The following is a 21,020-nucleotide window of genomic DNA, read 5'->3' as shown; positions in this document are numbered from 1 at the left end:
GTTATCAACTTTAAAAAACAAGTTTATCAAGTAATAAGGAAGGCCCAAGGAAAAACAGCTAGAAATGCACCTTAACTGTCCTTAACTAGATGGTTGGGAAGACTTACCCATAAACTTGATGCTTCCCAAATTATAATAAGCTAAAGAGGAAAGTGATCCAATAAAACAGTAAGATTTATTAAAACAAATACATAGACTGAAAAATCAGGAGAAAATATGTGAAATAGAATATCAAAAACAACTCATCTGAAAATTACACAAGGAGATACTGTCCAAGAGTTCTTCTACTATCTAGAAATTATGATAAAATTTTTTGATAGCATATTTCAAGAAATCATAAATGAACACTGGACAAAACATTTATAATCACATGGAAAAGTCAAAATAGAAAGACTCTACCAGTCATTTTTGGCAGGAATAACAAAATAAAATCTTCCAGGATCATCATAGTCAAAAGAAAGAACTCTCAATTAAAAGAAAAAAAAGTAAAGGAATCCAAAAAGAAAGAGTTCAAGTACCAGAGTCACAGCTAGTATCACACAAAAGTTGTCACTATTTACAAATGAGAGGAGAATTTGGAAAATCATAGTCTGAAAGTCAGAAGTTAAATGATTAACCTAAAAATAACACAAATGTCAAAAATAAACATAATGTTAAAGAATTTTTAAAAATGCTATTTTAATGAAATTGAGGATTCCCAAGCATTATTGGTGAGAAGTCTAAAACTGAATATTCTGAAATGAAATAGCCAAGAAAAATAGAAAAGTACACACATTTAACCCCTGAGAAGGGTCTATGTAGGGATAAATGTTTCAGTGTTAAAGGGAGCCTAAGAAACATTTTTTTAAAAGCCTAATATATTCGTCATAGGAAAAGATAAATTTTACAGATAGATGGCTTTCCAGAAATATTGATCTGTTTTGATGGGCTCAAAAAGAGAAAAATAGGATAGTTAGGGAATTATACTGGACAAGGAATGAGGCAGAAGGGGTAGGTAAGAAAGGAATATGAGATGAAGAATATTTAGATATAGAAGGAAGTTTGGGACTTGAGGACCTGTGTTCAAATCCCATCTCAGGTATTTACCAACTCTGTGACCCTGGGCTTCCTCCAGATGGAATGCCTGAACATGGCTCTGCTGCACGTCTTTTCCCAAGTCACAGGCACAAGACCAGCCAGTTGCTGAAGCTTCACCAGAGCATCAACATAGCCTCCTCCTACTCCTACAAAGAAGTGAAGGTGAAGGAGCCCACAATGGACATGAAGTCTGTGACCAACCTAGTTGCTCAGACCCTGATATGGACTGAGCTCTTCCAAGGTTTTGGGATGACTCTGAGTTACCTGTTCCAGGAACCCACAACCATCAACTATCTCTTTGAGAAAAGCCCTTTGAGCCCGTGCTTTAGAGGGGAGCATGCCTTGAAGCGCTACCCTTCCAAGGAGGAGCAGTATATTGCCTGCAAACTCTTCAAGGCCATCTGCCCAACCAAGACCAGTCATCATTGAGGCCGAGCCCAAGGAGGATGGCAGCTGGGAGAATAACCTGCTGCGACATGGTTATAACCAAGTGCAAGTACTTTGGCTTCTGCCAGGAAGCCTGCCCAGTGGACATCATCCTGGAAAATAAAATTATGATATGAAGGAACATCAATAACCTTTTTTCAGAAAAAGAAAATCTAAGTAAAAATTTGTTAAAAGAGGAAGGTAAGCACCTGGGTAGAATTTTAGGGGAAAAAAAGATGTGATTATTCACTGGGGATATTGAATGGAAATATAAAGGCATTTACATAGTTTTCCTCTTGGGATAACACCATTGATCATTTATTAAGGACATAAAAAGCTCATTAATAAATGCAGAAAAGCAGAAATGGTAAACATCATATACCAACTACAACACTACAAAATTCTATTCCATGAAGTGACTTTAGATAATGAATTGATAGTAACTAGTGACAAAATAATATAACACTAAAGAATTGATTAGTGGAAGAACAAATAATAAAAACAATAGATATTATCATCAAAGAACATAAGAAGAATAAAATAATAAAACACAATTTTGGGGAAGCAGTCAGGGCAGACCTAAAGAGAATGTTTATATCACTAAAACCTTCAAGGATAAAGAAAGATAAATAAAGCATAAATCAAGGAAGTGGATATGTAACTAAAATTAAAAAACAAAATTGAAACTCAAACATAACTACTGCAAGAACAACAAAACTCAAATTAAAAATCTATGTGGACATCATAAAAATTAAATGGGAGATTATTAAAATTGAAAGCAAATAACAACTTAAAATTGGTAAATAAAATTAGGAGCTTTTTAAATAAGAAAGCTAATAAAATGCAAAAGTTATCTTTTTATTTTTAAACATGAAAGGAAAATAAAATTTTCCATATCAAAAATTAAAAAAAGATAATTAACAAGAAAATGAAGAAATGAAGGGCACTATGTGTATAAGCTTAAAGAGTATATTCCCAGTTTGGAGATAATGTTTTTGTAACTGCTCTTCTTAATACACTTTCTTGAAAACTCCTTCTCTAAAGGCAAACTTAATTCAATTACTTGATTGATTACACAGACTCAGGAGTTAAAATGCTCAAAGTTACAAACCCTCAGGATTTTCACTAGAACTTTGAAGAGAATTTTATAAACATTCTTGGGGAACTGGCCCTTTCATGTGAGTGGGAGTTGGCCAATTATCCCTTGAGAGAATCCCGCCCTATGTCAAAGCTCTTTTTACCATATATTTTACTGGTTCAGTTCTCAAATATGTATTGGTGTCTATATATGTACTATGGACAATTAGCTGTTAGTTTGTAATATACATATATATTATACATGTTATATATATACATATATATGTATATCTATCTATCTATCTATCTATCTATCTATCTATCTATCTATCTATATCCATATAAGGTTCTGATGCATGGTTAAACTTGTCTCTTGCTAAGTGTTCAGTGCTAAATTTTTACAGCTTTGTAATAGCTTCTATTATGTACAAATAATAATTTCATTGTTTTGGATATCACTAACTTTATCATGAATTGCCATCATAAAACAATCCAGTCTCATAAATAAATCTGTGTGCTGCTATTTGTTGAAATATTTTTGCTGAAATAGTTTGCTTGAATTATCATAAGTTTTAACATTGTTGAAATGAATTTTCAGGAATGTCATCTTTGGAGAGTCTTTTGTCTTCAAGCTTTGATTTTCAGGAACTACAGAGGTTATATCTGATTGTAAGCCATTTCCAGTTAACATTTTCATACTAAATGGTCTTTATTCATTGTCAAACTGTACTATCATTAAATACTATATATAGCTGAAGTTCTGATTTTTCTAAATATTTTTCTGTGTATTTTAATCTGTAGTAGGAAAATATCTCCCCATAATCTTTTTTTTTTATGAGAAAGTTCTAATTTTCCTCGATCTACTTTAGTGGCCCCTGTGCTTAATAATGTATAGGTTTTATTAGGATAATTTTGAAATCCCATACGGTTATTTTTTTACAATTACAAAAGTGGACATTAAATGTTATTATTTTGTAGTTATTATATGTTTGAAGTGTTTTTTGTTTCCTATTCAGCACTGGATTCAGTTTGGTTTAATTCACCAAAATGTATTAAGTACCTTTAATGTACAAGACATTGTGTTGGGTACTTTTCCCACCATCTTCCTCCTTTATGGATGTAGCAGAAATACATCAGGAATCCAAATGAGCTAGTTATAATAAATAGACAGATAAAAAATAAGACAAATTCTGTTTTCACTGTACTTTTAAAAATAGAAATACTGAAAATAAGTATATTAAAGGAAAACATCTTAATTAATTCAGTTCCACTGATTTGGAGTTTGCCAGAATTTGCCGTAAAAAAGAATAGGAATTTTTTTTTTGCACTCAACAAAGAAAGGTTTTGTTAACCTAATTAAACACTTTATTTAAGATTTGAGAGTATTTTTTAGCCTGCATATAAATAGCATTGTATTAGCAGTCTGTAGGAATGCCGTCTAGTCCTGATTCGTCTACTATAAAATAAGCTTGAGCAAGTCCTTCCACTCTCCAGGTCTCAGTTTTCTCATTTGTAAAATGAAGTGATTTGACTAGATTATTACTACATTATCTTGCACCTTTAAATCATATGATCCTATGAGTTCTGAGAAGGTTTCTAGTTCTACCATATTATAATTCTAAGATAACATATCTTTTAAAGGTATTATTGTTTTTTATATAGGTTTCAGTTAAATATATTGTTTTTTTAACCAGTCAGCTTTTGTAAAACTCTTTTTATAGCAATTTATTAGCTATTAATAACAATTCCTACTGCTTTTGAAAGTGTTCAAAAATCTACTTCTTTTAAAAATGATTTCAAGGGTTCAATGCAGGACTTAGAAGGACTTCATAGCCAAAAATAATAGATGACTGTCAATGCTAAAAGCAATAATCCCTTTTCTTTGGCTCATTTAGGGCATAGCCTTAACTGGAAGGACAAATGGAATACTTGGGCAGGGTGAAAGGGAAAGAATTGAAGGTAATAGAATAGCATTCTTCATAATACCTCAGCTGCTGACACTTTCAAAATGAGTATAATATTATCTATCCCCCACAATAAGCCTGTACTAAGAACCTCCAGGATAACAGACAAAAGAATTGAAAAGGAATATAAATAGACACATTGCTAGATTGTCTCATATGAGTTGTCTTGAGGATATGTCACAAGGAAAAAAATCATTATATCCTTTCCAGAACTTGGAGTATTATTACACAAATTTTTGCTAAAATCCTTCAATGCTTCATTCTCTGCTTTAGCATAACTCATGGATCAGGATAGATCCAGGTATTTTATAGGGATGTTTGTGGTCTCCATCCAGTCTAATTTTTGGCTGATCTCTGAGACCACTTGCAGTTAGCCACCTATAAGAAGCTAGAACTCATGTAGGATGCTGGATACTGTGCTTGAAAAATTCTAGGAATAGAAAATTCCAGATATGGAGTTTCCATAAACAAGATAGAATCAGAGCTACAGACAGGAGGATTGAGTTGTGGTTAGAGCTAAGAAGAAGTTAGAGAAATTATTTTTAATGTAGTTTGTTGGATGGAAAAAAAAAAGATTTCCTAACTCTCTCCACCCCGAAACATCTGTTTCTTTCTGGATTAGAGCAATCATTCAGGCTTCATTAACTCAGATTACCTTCTTCACATCTCTCCTCCTCTAAAATAAAAAAAAAAATTCCCCCAGTCATAGTCCAAATTAGTACTTTTTCTTCAAAATTCAATACACTCAGTTATTCTCTTTATTGATAAATGCATTCTTTTTTACTTGGCGAGTTATTTGTTTCCCAGTTCTTAATAATGTTCTATGACTTTTATTATGCTTTCAAAATTACTTGGGATTTTTTTTCTCTATGTCTTTTTGATGTAGAAATAAAATAAATGATGTTAATTATGATCTTCATCATTATATTCTTGTTTGTATTCTATCATTTTACAGAGATGTTCAATTTCAGTATTAACGTTCTATGATCATCCTAAGGAACAGTAAATTGTATATTATCAGCAAACTTTTAGTAACTTTATTTTTGGTGTTAAAATTTGCAGTGAAAAATAGAATTGATGTGTCTCATTAAAATATAAAATATCCTAGGTTCATAATTTTGATTCATGCAATCTTTTAAAAAGAATTTAATCTTATGAAATTTATTTTTATTATTATTTATTCCTAGAGATTCTTTTCATAAGCTTTCCAAATTGGATGAAAATCTCATTCTTAAATTTTAAAAAATGTTTCATCCAAGTTGGACAGTTTAATTTTTTAAAAGGAAAACATGGATAATAATGATAGGAGCATATGCTTGTTTTTCTCCCCAAATTCCTCCTCTTGTCCTTCTGTGAACATGCTAGGCATGTATTATAATAAGCAGTTTCACAAGAAAACTGTGAAAAAATTTCATTTGCAGTAATCCATAAGCCAAATAATTAAGCCAAATTTTCTAATGCAGATTTGTAGCTTCAAAATATGTGTATACTGATGCAAATGGAAAATTGCATTCTTAGAAACATCAAATATTCACCATTCCTGGAGATAGTAGCATAGTATGATGATCTGGAATGAGATACAACAAAGGCGCATTTTCTCAACTAACATTGCCATGGACCATTAGAGGAATAAACTATTTTGCTAGAACCAATACTAGATCATTCAGGGACTGAAGAGTCTGCAGTATTTTCATTCAACACATACATATTAAGAATCTATTACAGTTCTAGGGGTTGAGGAAAGCAAGACAAATAACAAAACAAACAAACAAATAAATAAATAGTCCTTCTCCTCAAGGAGAATATTATTGAAATAATTTGGGGAGTCTAATGATAAGGAAATATGAGAACAAAATAAATAGAATTCAGGTCATTGTCATACTGAAAAAAAATTTCTACCTGTAATGGAAATTTTGTTATATACCTGACTTCATATTTCACATTTTTAAAGGAACACCATCAATATACGTTATGAAGCAAAAGTTATATAAACATATGTGTGTATAAAATCTTGATATCTAAACATACCTATTACTTTCCTTTGAAATTGAAATATTTCAACACTATTGTTTGATAAAATGAATTAGGCTTATTGTTTTTATCAGCAATCACAATCAAAACTACTATTTCATAAGAAAGAAGGGAAGAATTAAGGAAGGAAGGAAATCAAAGGAGGGAGAGAGGGAAGGGGAAAAGGAAGAATGGGGGGAAGGGAAGGATACAGGTAGAGAAGAAAAGAGAAATGGAAGGAAGGAGAGAAGAAAAAAAGGAGGGAGGGAGAAAAAGAATGAGGAAGGAAAAGATGAAGAAAGGGAAGAATGAAAAAGAGAAAGAAAGAGAATATGAGAAAGTGAGAAAGAGAAAAGAAACATGAATGAAAAGGAAGGAAAGGAGGAAGAAAGGGAGGGAAAAAAAGGAGGGAAAGAGAAAAGAAAGAAAAAAGAAAGAGAAAGAGAAAAAAGAAGGAAAAGAGGAAAGGAAAGAAGGAGAAAAATGGGAGGGAAGGAATTATTTAATAAGAATAAATAAAGACCTAAAAGAAAAGTTATGGGTTGACATTACCTATATAATTTTAGGAAAGTAACTTTCTCTTCCTGGGCCTTAATACATTCATTTGTAAAAGGATGGAGTGGGGCTAAATCAACAATAATGTCACTTTAAGTCCAAGATTAATGATACTATGATTTTATGATGTTAATCAGGCTCAAAATTGGGGACTTCTCATAGATAATTCTTTTTCTCATGATCCCATTCAATGTTTCTTTGGAGAATAGAAGATTGCTTAGTACATATCAAAGTATTTGTTAGACTATAAGATAACTTTTGTTGGAGGTGAAGCCAAGATGGTAAACTAGGTAAGGAATCATCCACAGTTTTCTCAAATTACCCTCCAAACAAAATTAAGAAAATATCTAAAAAAAATTAGTAGTAGAAAGGGAAAACCAAGAAAAAGATAAGGTGAAAGAATTTACCAGCATAAGACAAATTAGAAAGTCTGCAGGAAAAATCTGTCTCACTGGGGTGAGAGTGAAGCACAGTACAGAAAAGGGCCAACCTGGAAAGCCAGCAGAGAGGCCCTGACACACAGAACAAACCAGAAGTGAGGCCTTGCGATAGCAAAAACCAGCAGTAAGGCCTCAGACCCCTATTCCAGGTAGTCAGTAGAAGTCAATGCACAGCTAAAGGCAACAGAAGGTCTTGAGAGCTACTGAATCAGCAGTAGTGACTTCTAGAACTCTCAGCCCAGATTTGGTAAGTGAATTGGATAACTTGTCAGAAGGAAATCATAGGAGATCCTTTTTTTTCTGGTACTGGGTACAGGATTCTGTTACATTGCCTATACAAGGTTATGGGTCACAGTCCCAGGGCAAGGAGGATTATTAAGAGGAACAGGGACCCTGATCAGTTTCAATGTGGGAAAGAATGCTTGTGGTCACTCCTAGACCAGGTCAGGAGGGAACTGACCACTCCTCTCCTTAGACCATAGCACCTTGGATCAACTGAAACTTAAAGATCCACAGAAATAGCTCTGAACACAGCATGGAAAACTTGAATACTAGGACAGTGCCCCCAGCACCCCAAGAGCAGAGCGCTACATTAACATAAAGTTAAACATCAAGAAATACACAGGGAAAATGAACGAACAACAACAAAAGAATAAACAGGAGGAAAGCAGGGTAGAGGGAAATAAACAGTAATCATAACTGTGAATGTAACTGGGATGAACTCAACAATATAAAAGAAATGGATAGCGGAGTGGAATAAAAACCAGATTCCTACAATGTGTTGTTTACAAGAAACACACTTGAAACAGATAGACACACACATAGTAAAGGTAAAGGGCTGAAGGAGAATATATTATGCTTTAGCTGTAGAATAAAAAAAGAAGCAAGGTTAGTAATCATGACATATATGCACCAAATGCAATAGTATCTGACATCTTAAAGGAAAAAAAAAACCTAGATGAGTTATAAGAGGAAATGCACAGTAAAACCATACTAGAAGGGGGACTCAACTTGCCCCCTTTGAGTACAAGATAAATGTGAACAAAAATAATCAAGAAAAAAGGTAAGTAAATGAATAGTACTTTAGAAAAAGTTAGATATGATAGACCTCTGGAGAAAATTGATTGGAAATAGAAAAAATACACCTGTTTTCTTGATGGTACATGGCACTTACACAAAAATTGACCGTGTATTAGAGCATAAAAATATCACAGTCAAGTGCAGAAAAGCAGAAATATTAAATGTTTTCTTTTCAGATCATAATGCAATAAAGTTATTTTTAATAAAGGTCTATGAAAATATATACTAAAATTAAATGGAAACCAAATAATAAAATCCTAAAGAACAAATGGGTAAAAAAACAAACATAGGAACAATCAGTTTCATTAAAGAGAATAACAGTGATGAGACAATATTTCAACATTTATGGGATCCAGCCAAAGTAATACTTAGGAAAAAAATTATATATGTAAAAACTTACATCAAGGGGCAGCTAGTGGTGCAATGGATAGAGCACAGACCCTGAAGTAAGGAGGATCTGAGTTCAGATCCAGCCTCAGACCAAACACTTGACACTTACTATCTGTGTGACCCTGGGCAAGTCACTTAACCCCAATTTCCAAAACAAAAAACAAAAAACAAAAAACAAAAAACAAACCCTTACATCAACAAAATAGAGGAACTGCAGATCAATGAATTTGGCAAGCAACTGAAAAGAAAATACTAGAAAAAAAAGCTAAACACCTCCAATTAAACACCAAATTAGAAATACTGAAAATCAAAGGACAGATTAATAAAATTGAAAGTAATAAAACCATTGAATGAATAAATAAAACAAGAAGCTGTTTTTATATGAAAAAATGGATAAGCCATTGGCTAATTTAATTAAAGAAAAAAAGAAAAAAGAAAACCAAATTACCATTATCAAAAATGAAATAAAAAGGGTAGACTCACCACCAATGAAGATTAAACTAAGGCAATTATTAAGAGTTATTTTACCCAATTATATGCCAGTAAATCTAACAATTTAAGTGAAATGGAAGAATATTAAAAAAATAATAAATTGCCCAGATAAAGAAAAGAGGAAATAAATTGCTTAAATAACCCTATTTTAGAAAACAATGAAACTGAATAAGTCATCAATGATCTCCCTAAGGAAAAAAAAAAATCCCCAGGACCAGATGGATTTGCAAGTGAATTCTACCAAACAATTTTAAAAATGTTTTAATTAGTTATCTTTTTTTAGTTTTCAACATTCACTTTTACAAGATTTTGAGTTCTAAGTTTTCCGACTCCCTCCTCTCTACCCTCCACAAGACAGCATGCAATCTGATATAGCCTATGCATGCACAAACATATTAAATATATTTCCACATTAGTCATGTTGTAAAACAACAATCAAAACAAAATGGAAGAACAAGAAAGAAGAAAAAAAAACAACAACAACATAAGAGTAAATAGTGTGCTTCAGTCTGCAGTCAGACTCCATAGTTGTTTTTTTCTGGATGTGGATGGTATCTTCCATCTTTAGTCTTTTGTAATTTCCTTAGATCATACTCACCTACAAGTGGTGTTGCTGGGTCAAAGGGTATGCACTGTTTTATAGTCCTTTGGGCATAGTTCCAAATTGCTCTGCAGAATGGTTGGATCAGCTCACAACTCCACCAACAATGCATTAGTGTTCTTATTTTCCCATATCTTCACCAACATGTTTCATTTTCCTGTTTTGTCATGTTAACCAGTTTGGAATTTTGCCCAAAGGGCTCTAAAACTGTGCAAACCCTTTAACTCAACAATACCACTTTTAAGTTCATACCCCAAAGAGATCATAAAAAATTGCAAAAGGAATCGTATGTATAAAAATATATTTATAGCAGTTATTTTTGTGGTGGCCAGGAATTGGAAATTGAGGGAATGCCCATCAAATGGGAAATGACTGAACAAGTTGTGGTATATGAATGTAATGGAAAACTATTGCCCTATAAGAAATGATGAGCAGGCAGACTTCAGAAAAAACCGGAAAGACTTGTATGAACTAATGCTGAGTGAAGTAAGCAGAACCAGGAGAACATTGTACATAGGAATAGCAACATTGTGTCATGACTATCTTTGATAGACTTATCTCTTCTCTGCAATGCAAGAATTTAAACTCCAAAATACTAATGATGGAAAATGCTATCCACATCCAGAAAAAGAACTATGGAGCCTGAATGCCAATTGAAACATGCTATTTGGTATCTTTTTGTTGTTGTTGTTGTTGTATTTTGTTTTCTTTATTCTTTCTTGTGGTTCCTCCCATTGATTCTAATTCTTCTTTACAACATGACTAATGTGAAAATAAGTTTTATATAAATGTATATGTAGAGCCCATATCAGATTATATGTCGTCTTAGGGAGGGGAGAGAAGTGGGAGAGGGAGAAAATTTAGAACTCAAAATCTCATGGATGTAAATGTTGAAAACTAAAAATAAATAAATTAATTAAAAAAGAACATAATATGGAGAGTATATGTAATTAACAATCATAGCTGAAAATTTAATGCCATAAACTCAACATGAAATGGAGGAGGATAGTAGACTGGATCACACAAAAGAATATAGCAATATAGTTTCTAAGTAAACACATTTTAAATATAAATATTCACTCAGTTAAAATATGGGTCTACATCAAATTTATAATACTTTGGTTATTCTTTATTTTTTTTTTTGGTCAGGCAATGGGGTTAAGTGACGTGCCCGGGGTCACACAGCTAGTAAGTGTTATGTGTCTGAGGCCAGATTTGAACACAGGTCCTCCTGAATCCAGGTCCGGTGCTCTATCCATTACACCACCTAGCTGCCCCCAATACTTTAGTTATTCTAATTAAAAATCAAGGATAGCAATTATGATGTATAAAATAAGATAAAAAAGAAAAAAATAATAGAATTTAATTTTCTAAAAAATATCATAGACAATGAATTAATAACAACATTAAATAGCTACATGTCAATTGATATAAGATGTTGATACTTAAAAGGAAAAGTACACAGAAAAATAGATAAAAAACTATAAGTGTTTCATTCATACATACACATACACACCAAAAAATGCTTATGAATCTAAATATATTTTTTAAATGTTTGATAACTGTTGAATTGGAAGAAAAAGGTATAAACATTTCTCTTCTTTGCATGAAACATTTATAAAAATTATCATACTTTAGGGAATAGATATTACAGACTTGTGCCAATATTTATATATAATAAAGTCATTGTTATTGACCATAGTGAAATAAAATCTATTAAAAAGCATTTCTGAAGAAACAAGTAAAATTAAATGGATACCAAATAAGTTAACATTGAAGAGTGGATGGGTCAAAAATAGTGGAAAAAAAGAATATAAAGACAATAAGTTTATAAGTCACCATTTTGAGAGTGTGGCCAAAGTAGTTGTTGGGGAAATATGCCATATTTCTAATAACTTTAATCAACAAGAAAGTAAAAGGACTAATCAAGAAATTGGATACAAAGATGAAAACCAGCACATATTTTTTAAATCAAATTAAAAACAAAATAGAAATCCTGAAAAATCAAAGAAAATATTAACAAAATTAGGGCAACCCCATTCCATAGCATTATTAAATAAAAGCAATAGATGAATAAATAAAAATGATATATTTTTAAAAGAAGAGGAATACCAAATTACCAGAATAAAAATTGAAAAGATACATTTGCAAGAAATGAAAAAAAATTACTGACAATGATTTTACTCAAAATATGCCAACAAAATTGATAACCTAAATGAAATATATAAATATTTACTGAAAGATAAGTTGCCTAGATAAATAGAATAAGAATCTGAGGATATGAGTATATAATGTCAGATTAGGGGAAATTGAACAAGGCATGTGTGCCGCAATGGAGGGTAGGGAGGCTGAAACCAGATGCAATCAATTATGTCTTTTAAAAATCAATTTATTCCAGTATTACCAAAGGTGTCTAAAAAGAAAGAGTCCTTAAAATTACTTCTATGATGGGCAGCTAAGTGGCACCGTGGATAGAGCTCCAACCCTGAAGTCAGGAGGGCCTGAGTTCAAATGCAGCCTCAGACCAAACACTTGACAGTTACTAGCTGTGTGACCCTGGGCAAGTCACTTAACCCCAATTGCCTAAAAAAAAAATTACTTCTATGACATAAATATGGCATTGCACATCAATGAATGTTAAAACACAGGACCTATGGAACAATATCCCTAAAGAAAATATATGCAAAAATATTAAATAAAATATTAGCAAGGAGACTACAAAATGTATAAGGTAAAGATTATACACTATGACCAGGTTAGATTTGCATCATAAATACATGGTTCAATATTAGGAAAATCTTCAATACAGCATGTTATATTACTTAAAAGTATAACAAAATCATATGGCCATATGAACAGTACAGAAGAATTATTTGACAAAGTACGTCATGTGAAATATATTAACAAATGGATCATTTCTCTACTACCATAAACAGTAGTATCGGCCTAATATCAAGGACTAGTATGTAGTGGGAATAAAACTGAAACCTTTCTCAGAAGATCAGCAGTAAAGCATGAATTTCCTTTGTCAACACTACTATTTTATATGGTGCTGAGTATACTAGCTATTTTGTTCCATCTTCTTTCTATTGCCATTGCTATAGCTGGCATATAGCAATGGCAATAGAAAGAAGATGAAACAAAATTATTGCTTTTGCAGATTATATGATAACTAAATCATTTCATGGTAATCACAAACATAAAAATACATAAATCATCAGCATTAATGGATTAGCAACAAAACCTAACAGGAAGAAATAAAAATAGAAATTCCATTTTAAGTAACTATAGAATATATAAATACTTGTGAGTCTTGCTGCCAAGACATACTTACAAATTATGTTAATACAACTACAAAACACTTGACACAAATGAAGATGAAAATAAATGATTGGAAAAATACTAATTGAATAATGTGGATGGTAAACCAATATAATTTAAAATATCAAAAACACTTATTTTACTCATTCATTTCCATAGCAATTGGTCAGAAATGATTACTTGAGATACCAAAAACAAATAATAATCTATGCAGAGAACCTAAAGGTCAAGAATCTCACAGGAATAATGGGGAAAAAAAGAGGAAATGCAGAAGACCTAGAAGTAACAGATCTTAAACTATACTAAAAGTAGCCATGATTTTTTACTAGTTAACAGACTGATCATTGGAAGAGATTAGGTGCACAAAATACAGTAGTAAATGAACCTAGTAGTAAGCTGTGTGGTATATCCAAATATCCAAGCTACTGCTATAGGAATTCATTATTTGGAAAATAACTCCTGGGAAACCTGTAGAACATCCTGACAAAAATTAGGTATAGACCAACACCTCATAAAGTATAGGAAGACAAGCTAAAACTTGAATTATAACATAGACATTAAAGGTGGCAATATTAGCAAAGTAGTGGAGCAAGAAAGAAGTTATCTTTAAGCCCTATGGAAAAGGGAAATGACCAAAGGATTGAGAACACGGAAGATAGAATAAACAATTTTGATTATATAAAATCAGAGGATTTTACACAAACAAAATAAATGAAACTAAAATTAGAAGGTAAGAACATAACTTGAGGAGAAAAATCTGTACTATATTTCTCTAATAAAAGGTCTCTTTTTCAAAATATACAGAATATCCCCCAAGTCTTAAGACAATTAAGATATTAATGCTTAAAAGTATACTAAGACTTTTGGGATACCATCTGTAGAAAGTTGGTTCAAATTATAAGAATTAAGAGGTATTCTTTAATTGATAAATTATCAAAGACATGTACAGACATTTTCCAAAGTGGGGAGGGTCAGAGCTATCAATAACTATATTATAAACTATGTGCCATATAACAAATAATATAAAAATACAAATTAAGCAATATTTACTTTCTACCCCAAACCCATAGGTTTGGCAAAGATGACAAGAAAAGGAAAATTACAAATATTTTAGGGACTCTGGGGAATAAAGGGTACATTAATTAACTGTTGGTGGACTTGTAAAATGGTCCAAACATTCAAAAAGGTAGTTTGGAATTATATCCCCAAAGCTGCTAAACTGGGTATACTTTTGTCTCAGTTATACTACTATAAGATCTAAGCCCCTAAGAAATTGAAGAAAAATAAAAAGATCCCATCTGTACTAAAAACATATTTATAGAAGCTCTTTTTGTAGTGGTAAGGAACTAGAAACACTGACTATTCATAAATTAGGGAACCACTGAACAGATTATGGCTTATCAATATGATGGAATATTATTGTGTCTTGGAAAAATGATAATTTCTGAGCTAACATGCCAGCTGTAGAACAACCTGGCAACCCTTTTGTGAACCGATGCAAAGTGAAAGGAGCATCGATAGGTGAACTCTTTATATAATAACAATGAAGACTTTAGAATTCTGTTCAATTCTATGACCAATCATGATTTCTGAGGTCCTGTATTGAAACATGCTCCCCACCTTCAGATAGAGATATCATAGATTAATTGTGTGTTTGTATATTTGTGTATGTGTCTGTACACATACATACATGTACACACATGTACATGTGAATATGTATATATGAGCATATATAAATATAAATGTATCTATATATAACTTGGACATGACCAATGTGAGAATTTTGTTTGTCCATACATATGTATTGCAAGTGTTTTTGATGATCCTTTTTTTTTCACTGAGAGGGTGAGAGGGACAGAAAATATATTTTAAATGTAAAATAAATATAAATCTGTTGAAAGACCAAACATAAAAAAAATGTTATTAAAGCATAAATAAGGACATTGGAATAGGGTAACTATTGAAGTTCTAAAGCATATATTCTTGGACTTGTGCTCTTTTTTATTGTATTACTTTTTAACAATTGCTTAAATAAACCCATTGGTAATATGCTTATCAAATCTGCAGATGGTAATAGTGGGAAGGATTTGCTAGTGTGTTAGATAAAGTAGTTAGGACTTAAAAAAAGTGTGTGTGTGTATGTATATACATACATACATATATATGTATGTTTGTGTGTGTATATATGAATAAATACATATATGTATACATATGTGTATGTGTATGTACCTGCATGTATGTATAAACACGTGTTTTAATAGGCTGAAATTATGGTCCAAATCTCATAAGGTAAAGTTTAATGAAGTAAATATGTAGTTTATACTTGAGTTAAGAGGGGAAATGTAACTGTACAGTAGCAGTAGCCTAGTGCAGCAAAGGGTCACTGGACTTTGGGATAGAAAGACCTATACTAATATACTGACTTAGATCCTTGTTTGCTATGTAACCTTAGCCCATTCACTTATCCCTCTGTGCCTAAGTTTTCTCATCAATAAAATGAACCAGTGAGACTTGATGATTTTGTAAGTTCCTTCTAAATCCTAGAAGAGAGGGTTGATGGCTCAATGAAAGCTCAAGTGAAAAAGATGTGTTTGTTTATTTATTTGTTTGTTTGTTTTTCTACATTAATAGAAGGAAGGTATATACAGTAAGGGGGTGGGGTCATAATCTAAAGTATGCTACTCTGGTAAGACCATATCCAGAATATTTTTTTTTTAATTCTAACTTCCACAATTTTGAAAATATTTAAAAGTTTAAATATGTCCAGAGAATTTTGACATGGATGAAGAGGGTAGTGTAGATCAATCTATTTTGAAAAAATCAGGTGAAAGAATGAGACATATTTGGACAAGAAAGAAATAGAACCAAAAGGGTCATAATAAGTATCTTCAAATTTGTGAGGCTCATAATATGGAAGAAAGCATTAGATTTGATGTAATTTACCCTAGGAGTAAAATGTAAAGATGAATAACTTTAAATAACATAAAGGTAAATTCCTGATTTAGAACAACAAACAAAAACCAAACAAACAGCAGCAACAAATTTTTGCTAAGGATTAAAAAAAACTAAAAGTATAATGGTCTGCCTTGATAAGCACTTGAGGTTTGTAAAGATTCAGGAATATAATACAGAAGATCGTTTATATAATGTCTAAAATCCCTTCCAATTGCAGAATAATGAGATTCTATAATCTATACCCTTTCCCCACTCTCTCCCTAATGATTTTGTTTTATACATTTGGCATTTGAATACTGAGTTTTCTTTAGGTCCATAACATACTCCACAGTTTAAATATGGAGTTTATATAGCCATGGGATACACAGCTTTAGGGACATATTAGTATTTTAGATCTTGTCCATGTGAAACCTTGAAATTTTCACTACCAAGATTCACAAGATCTAATATCCCCAGCCTCCCTATTATACCCAGAACTTAATTTTAGTTTGTGATAAAAATACTATAAAATAGATAATACTCCATAGAAATACTTGAATAATAATATTGTTTCATTAATATGAGAAAATAATGAGATTTTTTGATGAAGGCATTTAGAATGTGTGGATAATTACCTTATGATGTGATCGCATCATTAAGACAAGGTCACCTTTTGAACTAATCTTTTCTATATTTCATTTTTTGTAATTAAATTAGTTTCTGATTATTTTTAAGAAAATAATGGTCTCAGTTTAATATCTCTTTTATAATGAGATCAATATTAATATTATGGAACTCATTTTATTATAATATTTGATCAGCAAATCTTTTTCAGTGTAGCAGAGGAGAACTTACATCATTAATCTCCTATTAAATGTTTTGTTTCCTGAGGTTCATAGTATATAATAAAGGGCAAATTACCCTCTTTTAGAGATATAACAAATGTTGGCTAATGTCCAAAACAAAGAAGAACTATTAAACATAAATGAATTAGGGTTGATTTGCTATTCTGTTTTCTGGTTTAATTATTTATTTATTTTAATTATAATATTTTACCAACTTTCCACTTCAGAAAGTCTTTCTCTAATGTGTTATTGTAGCATGGAGGAGACCCTGGCTTCTTTAAGACTAGCCAGTATAGTATCTAGAAAATCTTACCAAAAGATAAAGCCTTCAATCACAAATTTTGCATCGAATGTCCTGCTGAAGATCAGACTAGTAGAATCCAAAACATCATTTCAAAGCCTTACAGGGTTTTGCCATCTATTATCCAGCTTCCCTTATACCAGAAATTATATTAACAAATATGAAGCTCCTCAGTTCTCTTAAGAAGAAACTTTCTTTCCCTAAGATCTTTTGCTATTGATTGCTACTAGAACACTTCAGAGGCTAAACTCCATGAAAAAAATACATAATTTCTTTCAAAAGAGGAAGAGAAAGAGACAGAGACAGACAAGGAGACACAAAGACGAAGAGACTAGGATAGTGAGACAAAAAGAAAAGGTAGAGAGCCAAGAAGAGACAGAAACAGAAAGAGACAGAGAGAGGTGTTTAATGTAAACTTCCAAAAATTCAGGCTATTTTGTACTCAAAATAGTCAACTGTATCTCTAATCGCCTTGTTTTGAGTATTTCCTTTCATATTGCAGATAATAATCCATTCATACCTCTCCATTCTGTTTGACATGTATTAGTATCCTATCATAAATTTGACACAGTGGATCCACTCAAGATGATAGAAACACTCCTTAATTTATATATTTCTAAATCACAACAGCGATAAAAACAGAGTATATGGGCTGTGTAATGAGCATATATTTCTCTGACCATTTGATCAGTCCATTTTTATTTTTGCTCATACATTTCTTCAAAATTATTCTTGTATTTCTCCTTTGTACTAATTTGAGAAAAACAAGCAGACGACGTATGAAGCAAACATACCTACCTCTCAAAAATAATATTTTTATTTACTGAGAATATAATAGCTATCAAAAATTATTTAAAAAGCCATACTTTTAATTCTGAAAGTAGAATGGTAATCACTAAGTTGATTGGATTTTATTGAGTCTATCTTAAAATGTGTTCAAGAAGAATTCTGTGTTTCTAGGGTGCAGAGGGGGGAAGTAGACTGGTGGAGAGAGAATGAATCTTCATTTCATAGGAGATTCAAGTGAAGGAATTGTGATTACTTATCCAGGTGAAGAGAATATCATAGAATACTGTAGAAGAAAATACTGTAAAGAATAGAATAGGGCAGAGGCATGATAGTTATCTTCAAGTATTTGAAGACCTGTCACATGGAAGATGGATTAGACTTGTTATGTTTGATTCCTTAAGTTTAAGAATGAGAGACAGTGGGTAAAAGTTGCAAAAATTCAAATTTAAGATTAATTTCAGGTTGAAAACAAAAACTAATCCCTACTCCAATCAATCAATGAATTGACAAACCTGTATTTAGTATCACTTATGTGCCAGGAACATAGGTTTCCAAAAGTGAAATAAGGGTGCTTAACAGGTAGTGGATTCCTCTTCATTACTGATCTTTGAGTAAAGGTCAGATGACCTTTTATTACACATGTTATAACTTAGGTATAGATTATACTTATTGATCTCCACAGTTGCTCCAAACTCTGAAATTTTATCACTGTGCCATTCTGTAAAAATATTGGTAGTTCTGTGGCATTTGAAGTGTGAATTTCCCTGACCACATAATGTGTTCTGGTAATATTAATTAAGACTAATATGTTAAGATATGTGATTCTTTCCTTTAATGTTCCTGTGTCCTTAAAGTCCCTACTCTACAAGACCCTAGCCTACCTAATACACTCTTACTTTTTTTTTCTTGTCCCTTCATCCTTGTGGATGATAGATTGGATGCCTAAAGAATTATTATTGCTGTTGTTATTGTAGATATAATATTAACAAGGTTGTTTAACTGTTGATAACAATGAGTAATAAATACAGAGCATGGAGAGGGGTTTTGGATATCAAGAGATTGAGTAAAAATTGGTTAATGTGCTTCCATTGGATGATTATGTCTATTTTGAGTAAGTGTCATGTTATACAGATTAGGAGTGCTGAAGGTTTTTATGTAAAAAGTAATGAATTTAGAGATTTTCTTAATGAGTAAAATGTTGACTACTAGAGCAAATATTAACCAGGATGGACATTTCTGTGGATGATCAGATAACTGTATTTTCCTAGAATAGCAGTTTATTATTGATGACCTTTTTAGGATTTAAGGAGCATAGGTTAATTGCTAGATAACTGAGTGGCAGTGAGCAGCTACTCCTCAGAGTAGAAGACACTTAATAACATATACTCCATGAATCAGTTTGGGAGATACTGTTATTGAACATGGACATTAATAATTTAGAAAATGAATTTGAACAGTGTGATGGAGAAGTTTAAAATGACACAAATAGCTTGGCTTAATAAAACTTAAGGGAGACTTTTAATTTACTGTGAAATATCTACTCAAACTGGAAGGTTGTGGGAATGAGAGTATGTGTAATTGTAAACTTCAGTGAATGAAAAGTAATAAGGTCATGGAAGGATAATACAAATGTCTCCTATGTAATATTAAATTTGAAGCATATAGATCTTAAGAAAAAAATAAAACAGATTTCATTTTTCCTAATTGAAGGTATTTAGAAATGAGATTTCTTTGGATTTATGATTTCATTAGTGTGTGTAGTCCCTCTCATAGTACAGTGCACAGCTCTTCCATGCCTTACCAGTATCTGCTATTCTTGAGATATTAATACTATAGAATGGTGTGCCCAATATGTTAAAGGCATTTCTCTCTTGTTTATTATAATAATTCTGGAGTACCACTGTAGTGTTCAGGGTATATATGGCTATATTACTTATTCATCATTTCTAGTATGTTCCTCATGAGGCTTATTTTGACATATTCCTCAGAATCCTTGGTAATGTGTTATAGCCTACCTAAAGCCATCAGTTATTCTTCCATTCACATTTTGGTCAAATGCAATTTTGGTTCTAAGATTGTTGAGTGGCAGCTGTGGTTCAGTGGATAAAGGGCTGCCATGGCATAGGTGTAAGAAAGACTTGTCTCTGAAACATACAAGGTTGTGTGACCAGATGAAATTCATTTAACCTATAAGGGTCCCAGGAAACTGAAAGATAACATGTAACAGATAAGTTGATATTCTGTATTAGTATAAGAGGTTTCCACATTAGAAATTCACCCACGTAGATGAAATCATAAATCCAGATCTCCCTCCCCCAATTTATGGTATTACATAATTCACAGCCAAATTTAGTAACATCATGAGGAGATAATAGAGGAAGGTGTTTTTCAAGGATAAACAGCACAGAATTATTGAAAGCCTTACAGGAGAGCCTAGAAAATGATCAAGTGACTTCTGAGTTGCTTAAGCCTAGTTTGACTCCACTACTTCAAAAAAGGAAAAAAAAAACATAATCTGCCAACTAATAAAACAAACAAGAATGACTGAAAAGGTGGAGGTAGGATAAATGAAATCCTTACCAGGAAAGTCCTGGAGAAAATTCAGTAGATAGAATGAATAAAATGAGTCAGGAAAGATGCCTCTATTAAAATTAATGCTCTGTGGTAAATGAGAGAAATGAAAGGTCTCTAGGTGAAATAAGAATAATAGTAAAAACT

The 21,020-nt window shown here is 31.9% G+C and overlaps 1 pseudogene; it reads left to right on the top strand.

Moving 5' to 3' along the window:
- The first annotated feature begins 1,114 nt into the window (after positions 1-1,114).
- On the top strand, positions 1,115-1,640 carry LOC114034626 (annotated as a pseudogene).
- Positions 1,641-21,020: the final 19,380 nt, after the last annotated feature.

This window comes from Vombatus ursinus, unplaced genomic scaffold (assembly GCF_900497805.2).
Source record: "Vombatus ursinus unplaced genomic scaffold, bare-nosed wombat genome assembly UNPS02009062.1, whole genome shotgun sequence".
Classification (NCBI taxonomy): domain Eukaryota; kingdom Metazoa; phylum Chordata; class Mammalia; order Diprotodontia; family Vombatidae; genus Vombatus; species Vombatus ursinus.
The sequence above is the reverse complement of the archived record's forward strand: the minus strand, read 5'-3'. Positions and strand labels throughout refer to the sequence as shown.